Raw genomic sequence first — 25,097 nt, 5'->3', positions numbered from 1 at the left:
CTGTGGAGCTGATTGATGGGGTGTTTCATCAATTGAGCAAGGACAATGCCTTGGTGGCCATTACTGCCGATTACCCAGGGCTACTCCCAGCCTCACAGGTAACTGAGACCGAAGTCCCAGCACTTTGAAAAGGGATCTATCCTCGCGTGTTTTTGATTTCCGTATGACAACCGTGTTTTGCAGGGGAGGTCCTTGAGACGGGAGGCCGAGCCTGCAGCAACTAGCCAACGAGGGGTGGCAAGGCCCCGCGGGCTGAAAAGAAGTGCGGTCTGGACTGAGACGCCGGCGCAAAGGTATAGCGCGCCATCTTATTCCCAGGTGTTATTCCTTCAAGGCATATTAACGCTCGTGCTCTCTTCAGGACGAAGAGACCTCGCCGGACTATATCCGGAGAGGTTGCCAATCGCGCCTCCACCAGCCAGGCTCCAAAGCCTGGTCTGGAAGCGCAGGCGAACACAAGGCGCGCACCGGACGCTCCTCCGACAGAGGATGCGGACAGGCTGTCTGCCACCAATTCCGAGGTGGAGAGTGCCATGAACCACAGGCGTCGCCGGACAGTTCTTCGCGACGCTTGTTTCTCCCAAGAGGCATTGGATGCCTTCAATTCGGGAGATGCGTACCTCCGTGCCACTCAAAATGGTCTAGCCAGAGCCACGGAGCAATATGTAAAAGACATACGGGTAAGAAAATTTTGGTAATTATATATATATACCGGTAGCCCTCGAGACTTGAAACAGTTAGAATAACTGATTTAAGGATCATTTTTATGCAGGTTCTTATAGAAAAGAATACCCTACTGTCCCAGGAGCTGGAAGAGTGCAAAGCCCAACTTGAGGCCGCACTAGCCGCGGCAGGGGAGCCCAAGGAGACCCCCTCTGGTAATATACGCTTTGAAAGATAAGTATTTTACGAAGTGCGGCGTGGGTGCAAATCTAACAAATGAAATTGCAGATGGCGCCGGATTAAATCCGGAAAAGCAACAACTCCTACGCCAGCTGAAGGCTGGTGAGAGTGTGCTGACAAAGGTGAGGCGGGAGAAGAACGATCTCCAAGATGCCAACACCAAGCTGGGCGTTGAACTGAAGGATGTTCGTGCCCAGCTGTTGGACTCCGTTAAGGAGAATCATCAGCTTCGACGCGGCATATTTAGTAAGTGCTTAAACGAACTTTGAAAAAAGAGTTCGGCGAGGAAGTCGACTAACAGAGTAATGTCTGTAGGTATGCTAACAGGTCGTCCTGCAGAGGAAATGCCCGATTCTACGGGTGACCTTCTTCCCGAGCTCTCACAACTGCACGAGCGAGTTCGGCAGGTGATGCAAGGCGTCGCCCAGGCCTTGCGGCCATCCGTCTCCATGCCCGAAGGCCTTGGAGAGCTTGTAGAGAAGCTGAAGGGAGCGCGGCGGCGCTTCCAATTGTGGAAGATGTCGGCCTGCCGTCAAGGCGCCAGGGAGGCCTGGGCCATGGTGAAGACGCGGTACACGAAGGCTGACCCAAACCACATGGCCGAGGTCGGCCCCGTGGGGCCCGATGGGAAGGAGATCCCTGTGAGCTTAGTATACGGCCAAGTAGAATTGGCCGCAAAGTATTCCCAATAGGACTGTAAGCTAGACATCCTGTTAGATGGTATTGAAGAGGAATACAATCAGTCAGATTGACTATGTAATTTTAATTGACATGTGTAATGCCTTCTAGCCGGATTGTAGATCATTTGTCATGGCCGACCTTTTCGCTTCAACCTCAGGACCTGACAGTGCGGAGTGTGTCCGAATACCCTCGCGGTTATATAAGAACCGGGGTATGCATGGAGACCAGTCGTAGGGGTCATTAGTGCTTGAACAGACAAGTGCCCAACTAGTTATGTTATATTACATGGTTAGTAAGAAACATCTTCAAGGGAGAATAGTTCCATTAGGGGTTCCTTTCCCTGGGAGGCATGCCCTAAAGTGCATGTCCATTCTGCGAAAAGAGACGCAGGAAAAACATCTGGGGGTGTATAGATAAATAAGTGGAAAAAAAGATCATCTTTAGTTCACCGACCGAATATTCCCTTAAGAACGCTAGCTTTCGGCTTCACCCAATCTGAGGTACACATCCGGCTGACCCGGCAGTAACAATCGCAGAGGTGCTCCCTTTACCACCTAGCCGAATAATCGGGAACATAGGGGAAGGCACAGGAGCCAGGCAACCCAGCTTGGCCAAAACTTAAGTCATATCGATGCATATAATGGTGAATAAAAGGTACATGCGGAAGTGTGACACATGTGTTGGGCATGAAGCCCGTATAAATAAGCTTCTGTTTAAAGAAGCCCCCGGGTTTAATGAGCGCGGATAGCGCGTCACTTTATGAGCCTTTAAAGGCTATAAGAGAGAGAGGGGGGGAGAAGGAGAGAAATGTAAGACAGAAAGTATATAAAAAATGGACAGAGGAAGGAGACGAACACAGAGTCCGGCGCTAGGCATAGAATCTTCGGAGACGGGCTGCGTTCCATGAGTTCGGCTCGAGTCGGTTATCCGATGCATCTCGCAGGCGGTACGCTCCACCAGTCAGTACTTGGTCGATTATGAAGGGACCTTCCCACTTGGGCTTGAGTTTGTCCTTTTTCTTGTCCGGCAGGCGTAGAAGTAATTCAGCAACGTTGTAATTTTTGGCCCGTACTTCTTTGCTTTGGTATCTTCGAGCCTGCTGTTGATAGAATGCGAAACGGGCTTTTGCCATGTCACGCTCTTCCTCCAAGGCGTCCAAACTGTCCTGCCGATCGAGCTCGGCTTCTCTTTCTTCGTACATGCACACTTGAGGTGAGTCATGAATTATGTCACAGGGCAAAACTTCCTCTGCACCGTACACCATGAAGAATGGTGTGTATCCGGTGGTGCGATTCGGCGTGGTCCGCAGCCCCCAGAGTACGGAGTCGAGCTCCTCTACCCAGTGCATATTAGATTCCTTAAGGGACCGCACTAATCTGGGTTTGATGCCGCTCATGATAAGACCATTTGCACGTTCGACCTGGCCGTTAGTTTGTGGGTGATAGACGAAAGCATAATCGAGCTTGATGCCCATGTTTTTGCACCAAAGTTTTACCTCGTCGGCCGTAAAGTTCGTGCCGTTATCAGTGATGATGCTGTGGGGGACGCCATAACGGTGTACAACCCTGGATATAAAGTCTATCACCGGTCCGGATTCGGCCGTCTTAACAGGCTTGGCTTCTATCCATTTGGTGAACTTATCCACCATGACCAATAAGTATTTTTTTCTTGTGGGTTCCGCCTTTAAGGGGTCCAACCATGTCAAGCCCCCAGACCGCGAAGGGCCAGGTGATGGGGATAGTTTGGAGGGCGGTGGGTGGCATATGGCTTTGGTTTGCAAAAAGCTGGCAACCGACGCATCGTTGGACTAAGTCCTGGGCGTCTGCCCGGGCCGTCGGCCAATAAAAGCCTGTATGGAAGGCCTTGCTTACAAGGGACCGAGCTGCCGCGTGATGACCGCCGAGTCCGGCATGAATTTCAGCCAGGAGGTTCCGCCCTTCCTCTTCGGAGATGCACCTTTGAAGGACTCCGGTAGCGCTTTTTTTATAAAGCTCTCCCTCATGGACTTTATAGGCTTTAGATCGCCGCACTATGCAGCGTGCCTCATTTTGGTTCTCGAGGAGTTCCTGCCTAGTAAGGTAGGCAAGGAATGGTTCTGTCCACGGGGTGATGATGTCCATTATTACGTGGGCTGAAGGTGTTATTTCATTGGCGGAGCCTCCAATTATGTCAGAGTGTTCGGTGTCGGGCAGTGTGGTTGGGTCCGGGCTGTTATTGCCGGGTTCCCCTTCCCATACTACGGATGGCTTTAACATCCTTTCCAAGAAGATGTTGGGGGGGGACTACATCGCGTTTTGCGCCGATGCGTGCCAGGACATCTGCCGCCTGATTATTTTCCCGGGCTATATGGTGAAATTCGAGCCCTTCGAACCGAGCTGACATTTTTAGGACGGCGTTGCGATAAGCTGCCATTTTTGGATCCTTGGCATCAAAGTCTCCATTTATTTGGGATATTGCAAGGTTCGAGTCCCCGCGCACCTCTAGGCGTTGAATGCCCATGGATACTGCCATCCGGTGACCATGTAAAAGGGCCTCATATTCGGCTGCATTGTTGGAGTCTGTGTACATTATCTGGAGTATGTATTGAACTATGTCTCCTGTGGGGGACGTCAAAACGATGCCAGCCCCTAGACCGGCCAACATTTTGGAGCCGTCGAAGTGCATGACCCAGTTTGAATATGTGTCGTACTCTTTAGGGAGTTCAGCCTCTTTAGGAAGCACCAATGTCGGTGTCAAAACCGGCGGATCTCGGGTAGGGGGTCCCAAACTGTGCGTCTAGGCGGATGGTAATAGGAGACAAGGGGCATGATGTTTTTACCCAGGTTCAGGCCCTCTCGATGGAGGTAAAACCCTACGTCCTGCTTGATTAATATTGATGATATGGGTAGTACAAGAGTAATCTACCACGAGATCAAGGAGGCTAAACCCTAGAAGCTAGCCTATGGTATGATTGTCTGTTGCTACGGACTAAAACCCTCCGGTTTATATAGACACCGGAGAGGGCTAGGGTTACACAGAGTCGGTTACAATGGTAGGAGATCTACATATCCGTATCGCCAAGCCTGCCTTCCACGCCAAGGAAAGTCCCTTCCGGACACGGGACGAAGTCTTCAATCTTGTATCTTCATGGTCCAGGAGTCCGGCCGAAGGTATAGTCCGGCTATCCGGACACCCCCTAATCCAGGACTCCCTCAACGTGATTGCTTTATTAGTGGGCTTGAAGTATTATTGTTTTTATGTCAAATGATAGACTATTGCTATGAATCACTCGTGTCTTAATATTCATGCCATGATTAGATATGTGATCAAGATTACGCTAGGTAGCATTCACATCAAAAGTTATCTTTTTATCATTTACCTACTCGAGGACGAGCAGGAGTTAAGCTTGGGGATGCTGATACGTCTCCATCGTATCTATAATTTTTGATTGTTACATGCCAATATTCTACAACTTTCATATACTTTTGGCAACTTTTTATACTATTTTTGGGACTAACATATTGATCCAGTGCCCAGTGCCAGTTCCTATTTGTTGCATGTTTTTTGTTTCGCGGAATATCCATATCAAACAGAGTCCAAACGGGATAAAAACTGACAGTGATTTTTTTTGGAATATATATGATTTTTGGGAAGAAAAATCCACGCGAGACGGTGCCCGAGGTGGCCACGAGGCAGGAGGGCGCGCCTGCCCCCTCCCCAGGCGCGCCCCTGACCCTCGTGGGCCACCCGTAAGGCGGTTGATGCCCTTCTTTCGCTGCAAGAAAGCTAATATCCGGATAGAGATCGTGTTAAAATTTCAGCCCAATCGGAGTTATGGATCTCCGGGAATATAAGAAACGGTGAAAGGGAAGAATCTGAGAACGCAGAAATAGAGAGAGATAGAGAGACAGATCCAATCTCGGAGGGGCTCTCGCCCCTCCCACGCCATGGAGACCATGGACCAGAGGGGAAACCCTTATCCCATCTAGGGAGAAGGTCAAGGAAGAAGAAGAAGGAGGGGGGCTCTCTCCCCCTCGCTTCTGGTGGCACCAAAGTGCCACCGGGGGCCATCATCATCACCGCGATCTACACCAACAGCTCTGCCATCTTCACCAACATCTCCATCACCTTCCCCCCTCTATCTACAGTGGTCCACTCTCCTGCAACCCGCTGTACCCTCTACTTGAACATGGTGCTTTATGCTTCAAATGTCGGCGCCGACGAGTCCCCGCTCCAATGGCGTCGACGAGGCCCTGCTCCGCCGAGGCCCCGTGGCGCCAACAATGAGGCAGAGGACATCGCCGGCTCCGCCGAGGCCCCACCCTGCCGGCAACGAGGGGAGTATTTCCCCCGCTCCACCAAGGCGCCGCCCGCCGGCAATGAGATATAGGACATCGCCGGCTCCGCCGAGGCCCCGCCCCGCTGCCAACAAGGCCGCGCCACATAGAAAACGAGGAAGAGTAGAACACAGTAGGTCGCCGCCGCTCGGGTCCAAGTAAGGCCACCGCTGCTACCCTCCGGTTGCTGGCACTGAGCTATACATCATGGAGCAATTCTATGATTACAGGATGATTGAAGAGCGCTCCGTGGTTGAGCAAGCTCATGAGATACAGTCATTTGCTAGAGAACTTGAGCACTTCAGTTGTATGCTACCGGACAAGTTTGTTGTCGGAGGTATCATCACTAAGCTTCCTCCTTCATGGATCTCATTGGCACTCTTGATGTGGAAGAAAAGGCGAGAGTAAAGGACACACGTGATTGAGGAATTGAGGGAGGATCTAGTGCCAATCTGGTATAGAAGAAGAACTTCCAGCCCCACAAGTTCAAGAACAAGGGCAAGTTTGATGGTAAAGCAAAGTTTGATGGGAAGAACAAGGTTGTGCAACACACGAACTTCAAGAAGAAGAATGACAAGAAGAAAGGTGTTTGTCATGTGGGGATCCTGATCATTGGGCTCCTAGTTGCCCTACTCGCTATGACAAGCTAGGCGGGTTGACCACTGACGGCCGGTTAGCTTCTTGGCGGCGACGTGGAGTCAGAGAGCTATGTTGGAGAAGGACGCTGCTTCTACTTAATTGCTGGTGCAGTTGGCTAACTAACACGTGGGCCCAACAGGCATCTGGGCCACATGTCAGTTACGCAACTACACCTACAGTTAAGTCACTGAAGCTTCTGTTCGGCTCAGCCGGACACAGGTGGGTAGCTTCGGTTAATTAATTATACCTCCAGTGCACCCCTTTTTAGTTGAGGAATGTATGAAATGTAATGAAATCCGGCATGTTTATATGAAATCCGACCGTGTATGAATGAATTTATTTCGATTAGTTCGAATTATTGTATCAGTGGCATTGGATGAACATGCAAAACAATACGTACTAGCATTATTCCCAGGGTGATCACCTCGTTTGCAGCAGTTTCACATGTACTCCCTCCGGTCCTTTCTAGTCTGCATACAAGTTTTGTCTGCAGTCAAAGTATCTCTACTTTGACCAATCTTATAGAAAAAAGTATGCACTTCCACAATGTGCGAAGTAAAAAGGAACAGAAGGAGTACAAAGAGTTTGAGCGGCTTTTTAGCATTCCTGTACATTGCAATCAAACACACAGGCCTGGCAATTCATAGAGAACATTCAAAACAATCGATGATTATGCATCTCAGCGATTCACATGTCAGAGCCAATATTTACTTCACAACTAAAGAATAAAGAAAAAATGGATCGACGCTGCTGACAGCAAAGGGCGTCCCATTCAAAAATATCAAACACATGTCTTCTTGCTAAAATCAATGAGCAAAATTTGACAAGGTTTTCCCATTCCAAAATATCAAATGCCTATGATTGTGGAATGGGCAGGGTTTGCCATCAGTTCGGACATTGACATGGCACCTCGTGCTAAAAAACCAGCTGTTCTTTTTGTGCAGTTCCACCAAAATCAACCAAATTCACGCGTAGCTTGTATGATTTCACCCTTATATGTTGCAACGCCTTGAACTTATTGGCACCTCCTTTCTTATGGTGCAAATGAATGATTCGATGTATTCATGAACATTTTGTGCAGTTCCCATTGAAATCAAACTGAGCACCCCTGTTTGCACAAATACAAAAAAATTGATTAGTATAAAGCAAACTGTACTATGAATTACAGTTTAAACATGCACCTACATGGTCCATGTAGAGCACACTTTTATAAAAATGGAACTCACCGGAAAGAATCCTAGAACAACATTGTACTCGCGCATCACAACAAGAAAATGGACATTTGTCACTCCTTCTGAGCTGAAGTTAGTTTGGTCTTGTGGGGGTAATGTAACCATCCTTCAACTGCTCCTTCTGATGAGAAGATAGACAGGGCTTCTTCATCCTGGCATAATCGAAACTAGTCACTTCACGTACTCCATATTCTTCTTCAGAGGAGGATGATCCTGTTGTGCAAAGACAAGAGGATAACTAAATGCTAGCATCCCTGTTTGCTCGAAAAAAAGGAAAGGAAATATTTAAAACAGCACAGATGAAGCACTTCTCAAGGACAATACCACTTTTTCATGACAGTATCTAAACAGTAGCACAACACCAATAGAGATGACAAAGCTCAATCATATGGATGAAATCAGTTGGCGAGTACCAACCTTTGTCAGGATGCTTACTGTGTAGAGCATACAGATGAAGCACTTCTCCGGAACCATCTGTTGCTATCTACTGTGGTGGCCATGCTTACTATATACTCCTCGATTAGATTAATGTTTCCAACATCTTCTTGTGCAGTTACACTAAAATATGGTATATTCAAAGAAGATCCCTATTTGCACAAGTAGAGATAACTATGTATTACATTAAGAGTGGCATCAAATCGGTGGCAAAACAATTGCTCGTTCCAGCCATAGCAATAAATTAAGATGCAAAACTATATCATTACTTGTGTCATCACAGTTCGAGTGCTTCATTATAGCACCAGGAGTTGATTTTTGTTTTTCTTCCGCTTGTTCTTCCCCTTCATCACTTGGTTCAATAACAGACAAGCTTCGCCTTCAATGTAAGATTTGGCACGTCAATTAGGTTGCACAAGTATAGCACTAAACAATGACATTAATTTCCTGATGAAAGTGGCAAAATACAGGCCAACAGTTGTGAAATATCCTTATCTTACCTCAATGGGATATTGCGGTGCACATACAGATTGGAAGTCTTGTCTCCATTTGTGCAGTTCACTAAAATCAAGCAACATTACTGTACAAGTAGCAAAACATATCAAAGCACACTACAGAATCATGTGAAAGAAGGCTAGTACTGACCTCTCATGACGCGGAATTCAAACAACTCACAAGAAGAAGATCTGAACCAAATTTTCCAACACGGATAGGAAGTAAGATCTCCCCTTGTGCAGTTCCACTAAGATCAAGCAATCAAGCAACGTTGTCAGTGTGACACTTTGGTTGAACTACACAAAACACTCTTAAAACAAAAGTGTTTTGTGCAGTGCAACAAAAGGTCACAATGGCAACGAGGTGAAGTAGATAACCCTGTTTACACAGAGGTGCAAAGGAAACAACTAGTGGTCAATAACGGTGGATGACACAGAAGCCAACAAAAAGAAGCATCTACCTTATCTAAATGGGAAAGAAAGCAAGACAGTAGCATTTCTCAAACGATGGCATTGATTAATATTAACAGAGAGATTATATTAACAATAAAATTTGTTAAACATGTAATTTGGTTTTAACTGTGGCATTGCATCAATTTTCCAGCGGCATTATTAGAGGGTGCTTGTTTAGAGGAACATTTTGTTGGAGGGACTAAAAAAACTCCGTGTCAGTCCCATCTAAACCAAACAGGAGGGACTTTTAGGGACTAAAAGTGGGCATTTGGGACTAAAGAAAGAAGACCCCGAGGGAGAGTCTTTTTGGGACTTTTTCCAACAGTTGCCCCTGCCACGCATCACAGCTTGTCTCTATTAGTTCATTACTAGGGGTAACATGGTCTTTTAGCATGTCATTTAATAACCTCTAGTCCATGTTTAGTCCCTGGAACCAAGCAGGTAGGGACTAGGGAGTTTTTAACCAAACAGGGCCTTAGATTAACAACAGCTAAAGAGTTGCCCGGGACAGTGGACGCACCAGCACCATGTGCATCTACCGATGTACTAGGGTGATGCACAGTCTGTTGCAACAAAGAACAAACAACCAAGGAGCATATTTGTGTTGGTCCCAGTTTTGTTTATCTTTAGACACCTTTCCCTATGTGAGCGCAGCAAACCTAGTCCTGCTCAAACTCTACAGTCTTGTCCCCCAAAACAAAAGATCAGTTCGTTACAGATGTGTGTACTGCGTTTGTCATTGTTTTCCCTTTTCGACCAAAGTAGGTGCCGGATAGCCAGTCTGTACTAGTACTTTCCCCACTTCCTTTCCTCTGTGAACCACATCCTAGATTTATGCTATACAACTTTCCCCGCTACTTTCCCCCATTCCTCTCCTCTTTGAACCACGTCTTAGATTCATGCGATACAACTTTCCCCACTACTTTCCCCCTTCATTTCCTTTTTTGAACCACGTCCTAGATTCATGCTATACAACTTTTCCCACAACTTTCCCCCATTCCTTTCCTCTTTGAACCACGTCCTAGATTCATGGTATACAACTTTCCCCACTACTATCCTGTTTGATCCAACACCTAGATTCGAGTGCAGAAGCGGAAAAATCCCACATGCAGCTAGAGCAATGCATGTGGAATAAGTAAATTATACCTTAAGGTTCTTGGGGTGTGGTTCGGTGGGTGACCGGAGGCCGTTCGACCCACACTATGTACGGCGGCGAAGAAGAAGGGGTCGGAGGCCCTCCCGCGCTGACGCTGGGTGAAAGTGAATAGCTGCGCCAGTAGTGGATTCCCTCCCTCGCCAATGGCGATAGCAATAAGCCTCCTTCCCTTCCTGGCGGACGGATCATGCCGTCTCTTTGACCAGCAGTGAGGGGAGAGAGAGAGGCCAACGAAGTCTTGTTTAGATCTGGAGAGGGTGAGAGAGTGTGAAGAGAGGAACTACAAGCAGACCAGCAGTGAGGGGAGAGAGAGAGAGGCCAACGAAGTCTTGTTTAGATCTGGAGATTGTGAGAGAGTGTGAAGAGAGCAACTACAAGCGCTGAGGCTCCAGCGTGTATATATATACTGGAGAGAGTGTGAAGAGTGCAAACCCTAGAAAACAAGCGCCGAGGCTGCAGCTTATACATGATGAGGTGATTATATGGTCACTACGAGATCGTATAGCTCCGTATCCATCCATTTTGACCAGTCAAAGAATCCTCCTGGCACGAATTATGCTCAAGTGTAGTTATCGAACCCGAGACCTCTAGTTTGATGAGCGAACAGGCTAACTAGCTACACAACCCTCCTGTTATGTTCAACGAGAGGAAAATAACCTTTTATACATTCCTACATTCGTGTGACAAGCATGCCGTGTTTTTTTGTGTGTGGTAGTCATTGGGATTTAAATCATAATCGTGTCATGTGGCTTTGGTGGTAATACTATCCATAGTGGTGCAGAAATAATGCAGCCTTAGTCACCTTACCTCTCTCCACGTAGTACGTTGGGTCCCACCAGTCAGAGGGTGAAACAAACAAATTAATAATAAAAAATAAAAGCGCCAGTGGTGTATCTTACCTCACATATCTCGCTACTGCTCGGGAACACTGTCCAATTGATCCCTCTGTTCGCTCACGTACTATTTTAAGTGAATCCTTATTATAACATGCACACAATTTTGGGCACTTGTATTCGACCTAAGTCAGTGTGCCACCGTATCTCGTACGACTCCCTCCGTCTAGGTGTAATAAGTCACGTTAGAAGGTGCAGCGGGACCAAGGTGCAAGCAAATTGGAGAAGGAGAAACTTGACCGGTAATTCCTCTAATCAAAGCCCTGATTTCTGTCTCTAAATGCAACAAATAATCCAAACAACTAAGAGATGCCGTTTTAGCTACCATGCAGGGCCACGTATTAACTCGCATGCAAGCCGACTTTGATTTCTTGACTGATCAACACGTAGTTGCGCTCCATGCATTGGGTTTCCGGGGGAGATAACAAGGCAGAGTAAGGAGCGTTTGGTTACATTGCTTAGGCTGGTCATAGTGGTGAGTAACTTGGACTAGTACAACATGCATATGTTACTAGTCTATGTTACTACTACACGAAGTTTGCCGTCGGAAGCGAGACGATCTGGCTCTCCTGAGCTAGCAAGGTTTTTCTAGCCCACCCAAGCTAGCTGGCCCACAAAAACTAACATATTTTAACAGTTCCAAACGCCTAACCTTGCCCGGCTATGCTATACGTTGTTCTTGCTAAGGATCCAAACGCTCACTAAGTAACAACGCTCGCTAGCAACGAGGCCAGGAGGGGATTGAGATGCGAAGTTAATGGATGACGCCTAAACATTTTGGGAATATCTGATTTCCGTAGGATGACTTAACACCTAGACGGAGGGAGTACTACTCCTCAGTCCAGGTTTGATGGAATATTTGTCACCTCTTCTCTTCTTGTACGTACTCCATTTGTATCTCACTTCCTGTGGCTTCGCACTCGCACGATTTTCCTATTCTATGAACCTGTGTGTGCGTGTGCATGTGTGTGTTTAACAACATGTGTGTGTTAGAGAGAGCGACAGATCGACCTACTCCTATAGAGAGATGGTGTGTAGTGTATGATTTTAGCCATGAGAGTCGGTGCATCCTCTCGTTTTCGGGCGTCCGGTAGGGACAGGCGGACAGCTGCCACGCCCGCTCCTGACCAGCCTGGCCCACCCAAAGTGTAACACCCCGGATATGATTTCCCCAATATGTAATCCAACTCTTGCCGTTTCCGGTGTTAAGTTATTTTATTTTCTCCGGTTCGGGTTTTTGTCTCCGTGTGTTGTTGTCGTTGTCATGCATCTCATATCATGTCATCATGTGCATTGCATTTGCATACGTGTTCGTCTCATGCATTCGAGCATTTTCCCCGTTGTCCGTTTTGCATTCCGGCGCCCCGTTCTCCTCCGGTGGTCATTTCTACCTTTTTTCGTGTGTGGGGATTAAACATTTCCGGATTGGACCGAGACTTGCCAAGCGGCCTTGGTTTACTACCGGTAGACCGCCTGTCAAGTTTCGTACCATTTGGACTTCGTTTGATGCTCCAACGGATAACCGAGGGACCGAAAAGGCCTCGTGTGGGTTGCAGCCCAACACCCCTTCAATTTGGCCCAAAACCCACCAAAACCCTCTCCATCATCTAGAGCGTTTGATCACGATCGCGTGGCCGAAAACCGCACCTCATTTGGACACTCCTAACTCCCTCTACCTCTCTATATAGACCCCCTCCTAAAAATTCGCGGTTCCACTCTCCCCCTAACCCTAGATCCACCTTGCATCCGCCGCCGCCGGACAAAATCACCGCTGACGGACGTGTCCAGTCCGCCCGCCGCCGCCACGTGGCGCTCTCCGGTTCGTCCGCCGCCCGCGCCCACTTCGCCGGCCCGCAGGGCCCGCGGGAGGCCCTCCCGGCCCGGTGTCGCGCCGCCCGCGCCCGCCTTCGGCTCCGCCGCCTGACGCCGTCCTCCGCCGCCGCCGACTCGTCGCCGGCCAGCGGAAGCTCCGCCGCGGCAAGCTCGCCGCTGCCACGTCGCCACCTCGCCGCCCCCTGCCTCGCCGACGCCGCGCCTCCGCCGCCTCTCCCCGCCGTCGTCGGCGGCCCCTCCGACCGGATCCGGGCAGGACCGGCCCGATCCGGCCATCCCTCGCCGACCCCGGCCACCACCTGCCTCGCCGGAGTGTGTGCGCCGCCGCCTCGGTTCGTGGACCCAGCGAACCCTAGATCTCAGATCCTCATATCTCGGTTGACTTTCCCCCTCTCCTTTATTTTTTCGCTATGTTCATCATGTTGTAACTCCTCATCCGTAGCTTCGTTTTAGGCATATAGCATATCAAAATGTTCGTCTCAAAGAGCACATCGTTTCATCTCATTGCATCATTTTAATTTGAGTTCATCTTGATGCCCGAAATGCTGTTGGAAGAATGCTATTTGAGATAATTGTCAGATCTGCTGCTCCAATTAGATATGTGTCATTTTTGTCATGATTAATGTGTGCATGATATGCCCCTGAGCTCTACATGTGTTTTGTTATATGTTTTTCCATCTATCCATAGGTGCAACCCATGTATTTTTGTGATGTGTGTGGTGACTAGCACAAGCTTTCAAAGTGGAGCATTCGTTAATGCTGATTTCAGGGACTTAGCATTTCCACTAAGTCCTTGATCTGTTTATCTCAATATGCCATATGTTCATGTTGTTTCCTAGTGATCCGTGCCTCTTTTGAGGATGATCAGTAAGGATGTTTTGTTAATCTTGTAGTGCTCTATCCATCCATATCTTTGTTGGCAATTATGGAGCACCCTAGCTTGAGTCAATCGAGCTCTACTTTTGCTATTCGGTGAATCTGGGCAGATTGTCTACTTGTTAGCGATTTTGCCGAGGATGTTGTGGTTGATCCTTGCATGCTATGTTATTGTTCTTGCAATGTCTAGCTTGTATAATGTGTATTATTGATGGGTGTATGCTTAGATTGTCATGACTTACTTTGTAGTGAGTGCATCGAGCTCGTAAACATGCCTACTTGATATCTGTTTTGCATGCTCCAGTTTTCACTAAGTCTGAGAACTGATTATGTTTTTGCCATGTCCACATGCTTGCAAATGTATTTTCTGATCCCTTTTGGCTCAAGGTCACTAAGGGACTTTTGTTAAGATCTTTGAGTAGCTTCATGCCATGCTTTAGTTTGCCATGTTCAGATCCTGTAGCATATAGTTTTCATGCTCCAAAGTTTGCTACCTGATCTGAAATTCCAGACAAGTGTTAATTTCACTAAGTCTGAAATCTGTTTACCAAATGCATTTTTGCCATGCTTGTTTGAACCTGTTAATGTATGAATTGGCCGTAGCTCAGTGTTCATCTTTTGTTAAGCATCATGTATGGATCCCTGCCATGTATTTTGTTGCCATGTTTGAGTGCTTTAGCATGTTCATCTTGTTGCATTTAGATGGCTACTTGCTGTATAGCGCAGACCGGTGCCATATTTGAATTGCTTGCCATTTCCAAACCGTAACTCCGATTCCGGCGTTCTTTATATCGTTTTCAAGAGATTTCATCTCACATTTCCAGTGGCACACTTGGATTTCCATGTTGAGGCCAGGTTCATTCATTCCTTGTCAAATCTTGCATATGCATCACATATCGCATCCTGCATAGCATACCATGTTTGCATCATGTTGTTTGAGCTTTGCACGTGGTTGATTGTGTCCTTGTTGCTTGTTTGTCTTGTTTGGGTAGAGCCGGGAGACGAGTTCGCTAACGAGGAGCCCGTTGAGTTTGCTTTCGAGGATCCAGTCAACTCTGACAACTTTGCAGGCAAGATGATCATACCCTCGAAATCACTACTATCTTTGCTTTGCTAGATGCTCGCTCTTTTGCTATGCCTATTCTATGATGCCTACCACTTGCTTATCATGCCTCCCTATTTTCCATGTCAAACCTCTAACCCACCATGTCCTAGCAAACCGTTGATTGGCTATGTTACCGCTTTGCTCAGCCCCTCTTATAGCGTTGCTAGTTGCAGGTGAAGATTGGAGACCGTTCCTTGTTGGAACATTATTTACTTGTTGGGATATCATTATATTATCTTGTTATCTTAATGCATCTATATACTTGGTAAAGGGTGGAAGGCTCGGCCTCTCGCCTAGTGTTTTGTTCCACTCTTGCCGCCCTAGTTTTCGTCATATCGGTGTTATGTTCCCGGATTTTGCGTTCCTTACGTGGTTGGGTGATAATGGGAACCCCTTGATAGTTCGCCTTGATTAAATCTTTTCCAGCAATGCCCAACCTTGGTTTTACCATTTGCCACCTAGCCTCTTTTTCCCTTGGGTTTCCGGAGCCCGAGGGTCATCTTATTTAAACCCCCCCGGGCCAGTGCTCCTCTGAGTGTTGGTCCAACCTAGAGCCCCTTGCAGTGCCACCTCGGGGAAACTCGAGGGCTGGTTTTAGTTGTACGGATTGCTTATCCGATTGTGCCCTGAGAACGAGATATGTGCAGCTCTTATCGGGATTTTTCGGCACATTCGGGCGGTGTTGCTGGATTTGTTTTAACTTGTCGAAGTGTCTTGTAGAACCGGGATACCGAGCCTGATCGGAACGTCTCGGGAGAAGGTCTATTCCTTCGTTGACCGTGAGAGCTTGTCATGGGCTAAGTCGGGACTCCCCTGCAGGGTTTTGAACTTTCGAAAGCCATGCCCGCGGTTATGGGCAGATGGGACTTTGTTAATGTCCGGTTGTAGATAACTTGAACCTTAACTTAATTAAAATGAATCAACTGTGTGAGTTTCCGTGATGGTCTCTTCTCGGCGGAGTCCGGGAAGTGAACACGGTGTTGGAGTAATGCTTGCCGCAGGTTGTTCTCTAGTTATTCGTTCGCGCTTTGCCCTCTCTTCCCGCTCTCTTTTGCGAACAGGTTAGCCATCATATATGCTAGTCGCTTGCTACAGCTCCACATATTTACCTTGCCTTACCTATAAGCTTAAATAGTCTTGATCACGAGGGTGCGAGATTGCTGAGTCCCTGTGGCTCACAGATTACTTCCAAACCAGATGCAGGGCCTGATGACTCCGTTCCAGATGACGCACTTGAGCTCAAGTGGGAGTTCGACGAGGACTCACGCCGTTACTATGTGTCTTTCCCTGATGATCAGTAGTGGTGCCCAGTTGGGGCGATCGGGACCGTGTCACATGTTGGGTTATCTTTTATTTTGGCGTCGTAGTCGGGCCATGAGTGTTTGATTGATGTAATGCTATTTATGTACTTTGATTGATGTGGCGAGTGTAAGCCAACTATGTATCTCCCCTTTTATTATCTATATATTACATGGGATGTTGTGAAGATTGCCGAACTTGCGACATTGCTTTCAATGCGGTTATGCCTCTAAGTCGTGCCTCGACACGTAGGAGATATAGCCGCATCGAGGGCGTTACACAAAGCCCCTCCATCACCCCCGCGCGCTTCTCGCCCGAAACGGTCAGCGCCGCTCCAAAGAATCGGTGCCGCATTCATGCCCGGGCAGAGCGGACGCGACCTATCACTGGCGCCTGCGTTGAAGGGAGAAGCAGATTCAAGAGTGATGGTTTCTTCGTCCGTCCAACTTACTGCTGGGTCTATGTGATTTGACGGCTCATTGGTCATTATTACTAAGGTGGTAGGACTACTAGATGTCCCACGCTTTCGGTGAAACGAGGTACTGCTAGATTTCAATTTTCTCCATTCTTACGGCGGAGGAGTGCAAGAGCAGTGAAAACACGCAGGCTCAGTGATTACATGGCCCACCTCACACTACAACTTTATTTATAAATGACGTTGCACCTACTACTTGTTCTCCTACAAACCTTGCGCTTGGCATCTCCAAACTATTAACCTTGCGATTGGCTCTTCACCTCTTCGGGAAGTCGAGCAATAATGGTACTGCAGTATATATCGTTCTGACTATATGAGACCGAATGAATTGCTGCACGTCCACCACGTGGCAAGGGTCGAGGGGTGAGGGGGAGTGCATACTATTACGTCCGTTTCAATATGGACTACATACGGAGCAAAATGAGTGAATCTACACTCTAAAATACGTCTATATACATCAGTGTTTGGAGTATGTACTAGTAGTTCATATTGAAATCTACTAAAGGAAATATATTCCAAACAATATGATAATATCTCTAACCAAGGTAGGGACGAGGAGTAAACGGAGGGAGTACTAGTAAAATTTTCTCCTCGTCCTGCGAGCCACCGCGCGCGTGGGCGAGGGAGCGGGCATAAGGTGTAGTAAGCAAGCTTCACCTCATCCTGCGAGCCACCGCACCCGTGGGCGGGGGAGACGGCGTACAAGCAAGCTTCTCCTTGTTCTACGAGTTGACGGGACACATCAAAAGTACTCCAGTGTATAGAGACTTGCCTCTAAGGTAGGCCCCACATGGCTTGCCTCTTTTTAACATAACGCGTCAAGTCACAATTTGTTTGTTCACCCGTGGTAGATGATCCTCCCTCCATCTAGTGGACAACCAGTACACCTGTCAAATTACCACATGGGATGTCTTTTCGTACAGAAATGAGCTCCACGATGTACCCGTGCAAGTGTGGTTGGGAAAGAGACGGGAGTACGTGCGCCGTGCGTGCACCTCTTCTCTTCGTGCACGTCCCCCACCTACGTGGGTGTGTGTCAGAGATACAAACCTAGACAATGGCTTGTCCGTTCATGAGTGTTTTTTGTTTTGGGGGGAGGTTGATTTCATGAATGTATTTGTGGGAATAAGTGTCGATGACATCTGAAATTAAATTTTGCATGCAATGTGTGTGAAATAGAGGCCTATCCATATCATATATAGAGGGTCGGGCGATCCACGAGAAGAGAGGGAGGGGTCATAGATATCGATAGAGTCGAAGAGAGGATCAAGTGGGTGGGTGCGAGATCGATGAAGAGAGCCATCGAAATTGTGTGTGTGTGCAAGTCAAAGATATAGGGCGACTGACCTAGCTACCGGAACGTCAGAGGGCACAGGTCAAGTTTGTGTGTGGCAGGGAGACATGACTAGAGTGCTCGATGTATCGTTGTGTGTGGGGGAGAGGGGGTGGGGAGGGGTAGGCAGATGCTTAACTATAGAGGTACAACGACTCGTATATGTGTTGAGAAGGAGAGACCCAGCTATGTCTTGAGGGAGATCGGTCGACATCCATACATAACTGAAGGACGGGAAATAGGATGGGACAGAGAGAGAGAGGAGAGAGGGAGGGAGGGAGAGGGGTAGAGTGCTGGATGGGTGATGGAGTTGCTTCTCGAAGATGGTGGGAGAGGCCTACTAGAAAAACTGAGGGTGGAACTGCAATATTATCAATAAGAGTGGGGATGTGTTTCTGTGTGTGCCTGTGTGTGATAGATCTGTCGGGACACATCCATGGATGATGAAGGGGAACCATGTGTTTGGTAAGCAAACCTAACTAGATCGATAGATCAATTGTTGTTTGTCGGAGGAAGGGAGAGACATAATTAATGAGGTAGATCGGTCGACGCGTGTGGAAAACGAGTTATAAGGACCTAGCTAGCTATATGTATAGTGGGAGAACGTTCGGTGTACGTCCATTTGTTAGAGGCAAATAAGGCCCGGCAAGACGGATAGACAGAGAGAATGGAGCTAGGAGGTGGTGCGAGAGGCCCAGCTACTAGCTAGATAGGGGAAGGAGTGTGCGGTTGTGAGATTGATGAAAAGAGGGGCGAGAGTTTACACGTGTGTGGGACCGTATGAGAGACACGAGGCAAGGACACATAAAGGAGGAGATTGAAGGTGCGTGTGTATGTTGTAGGCAGACATCGCTGGAGAGGTTTATCGATCGGTGTGTGTCGGAAAGGAGTTGTGGAGACTATGGGAGAACGACCTAAAGAAAAAAAATCAATGTGCGCAATGGATAGAATGTTGAGGGAGGGGGAGGGCGAGGAGGGCGTGTGCATGCACGAGAGAAAGTTAGTGGTAGCTACAAAGGTTAGAGGATTGTGTCGGTGTAAGAGACTAACAAAGATCATAATTTGATATGAAAGTGGATTCATATATTTGAATATGAGATCATAGTGTTTTAAACATATGCATGCATGAATATAGCGGTGATACGCGTGTTGTGGTTTTGCACATATTATACCATAATGTGATGATGCATGGCGTTTGCAACTCACAACTAAATGTCGAACAATCTAAACCATACTATACATCGAACAATCTCACATTTTATTTGAATTTGTGATAATGTGTGGCGTTTGCAGCTTACAACTAAATATCGAACAATCTAAACAATACTATATATCGAACATTCTCACATTTTATTTGAATTTGTGGTAATGTGTGGTGTTTGCAACTCACATCTAAATACTTGTAGGCGTAGGGGGCGGGGCACCATACATAATGTGGTAAACACATTATACATATGAGACATGGTTTAGTTTGTGAAGATCTAGCTAGAGCTTGAAATGTACTATGATTTGAAATCAACATAAAGTGGATTCAAAAAATCGAGTTCGAGTTCATATAGTACACATAGTCATATGTAACTCGAGACTAATCATGTGGTGCGCTGTGAAGGTAATACACAAATGATGGTTTAACTTGACAATAATGACGATTGTAGATCTTATTAAAATAGAGAAACGAATTCAAATGCTTTGACTTCACAACAATCATTATTGTAGATCTTATTCAAATAGAGAAACGGATAAATTTTAGTTCATATTGAAGCGGTAGTAGATACGTTTGGAATGCACTAAAATGTTCATTTGAGTACTAGGTTGCATGCATTATACACGTAGCGAAATATTTTAATTGAACATAACATGAATTCAAAGTTTTGAATGACATTTGTAGTGTGAATTGATTTGGTACAGTACACGTTAGGCTTGTCCAGAAATTTCAACCCGTGCCTTGTTAGCCCAAAATATTTAAGATATATCTTTGTCTCGTTGTGCTCCGACAACTCCCTCCATCTCAACCCGCGCCTTGCTATTCCAAAATTACAACGCGCACGAAAACTCCCACCTCCTGTGAAATCCCGACACGTGAAATGCTCGTGTTACCCCTGAACCGAAAGAACTGCCTCAAATCGGTGGGGGTACTTTCGTAACTTACCCCACATTTCAGACAAGCGTGTACCTAAGCCATGGTTCCCCCACTCCCATTCCATCCACCCACCCATTCGTACACCGAGGCCGGCAAAACCCGCGAAGCCCCACACCCTCCTCCGTCCGCCACCCAGCCGGAGCCTCTTCCTCGACGATGTCGTCCACAGCAACACCTCGACATCCCTCATCCACCGTACAGGATGAGGATCCGTCGTTGATCTGGTCGTCCCGCCGGTTCAGCCACCCCATCCTCCACCTCCAAGGAGCTACCCCGACGTTCCCCTCGTCTTTCGCGCCACCTCCATTCCCACACCGCCATCTTCACCTGCACCATCGGAAGAGCATCATCATCACCGTTTCCTCGGATGAAGCTGCGGCCTAATCGGCACCACCAAAGAGGTTGTACACTAATCGCCGCATTTTCTTCTTGATTCGATCTCACGGTGCTGCCGGCGCTCGGTCTCGAGCCGACACGGTGCAGCTCCATCCACGGCGGCATCGCCGGCCACTTCCTCCATGGCATCGATCCCTCGGCGGCGACATCCACATCAGTAGGAGATGCTGCTGCTTTAGCTCTCGCTTGCGCTGCTGCTCTTCTCTTGCTCTCGGTCCCCTGCCTGGTCTGCTCTTGCTCGCGCTGCTGCTCTCGCTCTTGCTCTTGCTTGCGATGCTGCTCCGATTTAGCTACACTTCAGTCGACTGAATCGACTTTTGGGTCAGTCGATTTTCAGGGGGTGGGGGGCTCGCCAGAGTTAAGGAAGAACCAACCGCGGCGGGGAGGGAGGCTCGCCAGAGAGGTACCCCACTATCTATCTTAGGGTTCAGGGTGGGGGCGGTGGTCGCCGATGGTGGTGGGGCAGTGGCGTGGGGATCGCCGGAGAAAAAGCTCGACACGGGGGGGGGGCCTACAGGGATGGCCGGGGCGGCGGTGGACTGGCGGTGGGGAGTGTTTTCAGGGTGGGAGGGGCGGCGCACCACCGGCCGCGGGCGGCGGGGGGCGGCTGTTTGGCCGGTGGTGGTTGGCAGCTCAGGGGGGTGGAGGTTGAAGATGAACTGCAAGCCCTTGATTTCGTATCCAACGGCTGCAAAATCGACTGACCAGAGATGAAAAAGTCAATCGACTGACTTGTAGCCTCACCTCTAGTGCGTTCAGTTTCGACAGTAAAATTCAGTTTCGACAGCAAAATTCAGTTTCGATAGTTAAGTTGAGTTTCGACAGTTAAATTCAGTTTCAACAGTTAAGTTCAGAGATGAGTGGCTGATGTATACATCTAGCAATTTGTGGTTATGTATTTTACGTCATCTATTGGAGATGCTATTAGAATTCCACGCAGGTTAACGTTGTCTCTCTTGTCCTTCTTCAGCCTTGGCGTCGTACAACTCACCGGAGCTTCTCCAATGACGAACCCTCCATCACAGCGGAGCAGTACCTCGGGCTCCATCTCCATACGCCTAAGATCTTCTTCCCCTCCTCCGACAGCCAAGTCAGCCAGAGCATCCTCACCGGCCAACCCAATCACACTGAGATCGACATGGCTTCGCCAAAGAGGTTGTACACTTCTTGTGGTTTGACTTAATCTCACCATGCTTCTTTGCATCCTGTGATCTTCCAATACTTGTGAACCAAACACCCAGATTGGCGGAAATCCTATGTTTTTAAATTCTCTGTTTTGCACGTGCATTCCTATCCTATTCCTGTCTATTTCCTATCCCTGCATTGTTAGAATCCTCAAATTCAAACAAGCCCTTACATAATTACTTCTGTTACAGATATGTGTCAAAGAAAACCTTGGGTGGTTTGTCCTGCTCCTGTGCTGATGTGTTCCACCCCAGCTCAGCTGCTCCAATGACGGAAGGGTTCACCACAGCAGGGATCCGCTCTCCAGACTGTCTTTCGCCGCCTCAGATCTTCTTCCCCGCCACCGGCAGCCACGACAACTGCATTACCATCATCAACTGAGCAGATGACCTTGAGGACTACACGGGTCCGCAAGAGAGGTCGCACTCTTCTGTGTCTGCTTACGTTATGCATCGCTTAATATGATGACATGCTAATTTATCATCGTGTTCACCTATTAGACTCCGACTCAGGTCCAAACTTATGCTGAACTTGAGTTTTTAAATGGTTGTGGGGTACATATTGGGGCAGCAATCAGTACTATCTGTCTACTATCTGGTTAATCTCGGGTGTCTACTATGAGTTTCATGTTGGGTGCAAACAAACATTAAAGGAGCCAACTAAAGCTATTATCTGCCTGCTATCATTGGTTTTGGGTCTATCCACAGTTTTCTACCTTCACTCTGGATTTGTGCATGCACTCCTTACATAATCTCACTATGTTTTATTCCTATGCATGTCAGTTATTGTACACAATGGAACTAAACATGTAGAGCAAAAGAGACAAGCCTTGTGTGGCAATAAAATTTCATGCAGACGTCGCTCCATGGTGGGCGCAAAGGCAGCCCCCCTCCACCCATTTCGGATCATAATCAAGAGGAAGATAACTGTTCTGAGGGGGATTCAGAAGCAGAAGACCACTCCTATTTACCCCATGAGGTCTTCGCTCTAACTTGGCATGCTGATGTTGGTAATATCATGCATATGGTGCCTTGCATTGCTTATTGTATACATCAAAGATGTCATCTGCTTAGTTTAGACATGCTTTGTGTCAATGCCATCTGTTTAGTTTCTTTATCGTATATGTGAATCATGCAATGCCATCTTGTTTAGCCAGGCATCATATATGTGAATTTTGCAATGCCACCCTGGTTAGCTAGTCATCTTATATGTGAATTATATCATGACATCATTTTTTATTACGTGTTAAATTTGTCAACAATTTTAGTACATTCAATTACTCTTACTGTGCATCAGCCATTCGGCACGGTCATGGAAAATTCTGGAGTGGAAACAAGGTCTTCAGAGCAGACAATGCTATCTGACGAAGCGCATTTCTTGCTGGTTACAGATAGCTCCTCAGAGGAGGATTCAGAGACAGATGACCAGTCCTTACCCCCCCCCCCCCGAGGTGCATGCTCTAACTTGGCAGGGTTATGTTGCTCATATCGTGCGTATGGTATCTTGCATTGCTATGTCATTTTCTTAGTTTAGACATGATTTGTGTGAATGCCACTTGTTTACTGTCTAATTACCATATATGTGAATTATGCAATGCCATCTTTTTGCAAGACATTATATATGTGAATTATGCAATGCTATCTTGTTGCAAGGCATTATATATGTGAATTATGCAATGCCATGCTATTTAGCCAAGCGTCATATATGTGAATTATATCATGCCGTCCTTTTTTTATATTTCTCATTGCTTTTGTCGACAATGTTTGTATATTCAACTGCTCTTCCTGTGCATCAGCCATTTGAATTGGTGATGGAGAAATCTGGAGTGAAAACAAGGTCTTCAGACAATGCTACCTAGTGAAGCAGATATGTTGCTGGTTACAGATAGCTCTTCAGAGGATTTAGAGATAGATGACCAGTCCTATTATCCCCCGAGGTGTATGCTCAAACTTCGCAAGGTTATATTACTCATATCATGCATATGTTGTATTGCAATGCTTAGTTTTTACATCATATACACGATATTGAATGCCATCTCCTTAGTAGACACATCTTATATGCGATTGCCCTCTGCTCACTTCCTTAGTATATAAATCATATATTTGAATTATATCATGCCATGATGTTTACATAGACAGCATGTATCTGAATTATGGCATGCTGACCCATTTTCTAAAGACATAATATAGTTATATCATCTCATCCTGTTCACATAGTCATCATATTTTGAATTATGTCATTCTATCCATGAATTATATCATGCCATCATGTTTCCATCGATGGCATGTTTGTGATTTATGGCATGCCAACCACTTTAGTAGACACATCGTATAGTTATATCATGTCATCATGTTTACATAGTCATCATATTTTGAAGTATGTCATTCTATCCTGTTTAGTTAGCCATCATACATGTGAAATTGTGTCATGCTATCCTGTTTAATTAGCCATCATATATTTGAAATTATGTCCTGCTATTCCGTTTGGTTAGACGACATAAATGTGAATTATTTCATGCCCTGTTTTCTTCCCTACTATCCATTGCACCTGTCTATCTTACAATGCATGTACATTCAATTACTTTTCTTGTTTATCAGCCATTTTAATTGGAGGGGATGATGGCAGTATCTGTGGGAGTAAAAACACGGTCTTCAGAAAAGATTGTCTTACCTGTCGATGGAGATAGAACCACGGTTGTACTTGCCCAAGAACTAGCCCCACCACACATAACCCAGACTCACGCAGATTGTACCCCTATCCAGTTGGACAGAGAACCAGCTACACCCCTTCTAACCCCAACCCCAGCAGATAGTAACCCAGTTCTCGTTGACACAGCACCGTCTCCACCACAGAGCACCCAAACACGAGCAGTTAGTAAGGCAACTGCAGTGCCCAAAGCACGAGGACCACCACTCCAAACCCCAAGTCAACGCTTAAAGTAGAAGAAGAATTGTTCTCAGGTCAGGTTCCATAGCTATGGTTCATACTACTTTGCTCTTGCATCACTGTATTTACTCATACCAACTAATTTCAAATTTGAAGGATGCAATTGAAACTCCAATGGCGCAACAGGTATGTTTTACACCTGTTTCTTTAACGTGTTTGCTGTTGTAACTTGCTCTATGTTGATTTTAGTTTCAATTGAATAAACAGTTATGTTCTCATGCCATGCACATTACAAGTGCTGTTATTGTTGTGTAGTTTCCCACACTTATATTCTGTCTATGTTGCTTTGTCTTAAATAGATATGATT

Source organism: Triticum urartu, chromosome 6A, assembly GCF_056163025.1.
Source record: "Triticum urartu cultivar PI428250 chromosome 6A, HENAU_Tu73, whole genome shotgun sequence".
Taxonomy (NCBI): Eukaryota; Viridiplantae; Streptophyta; class Magnoliopsida; order Poales; family Poaceae; genus Triticum; species Triticum urartu.
Note: the sequence above shows the minus strand (reverse complement) of the source record.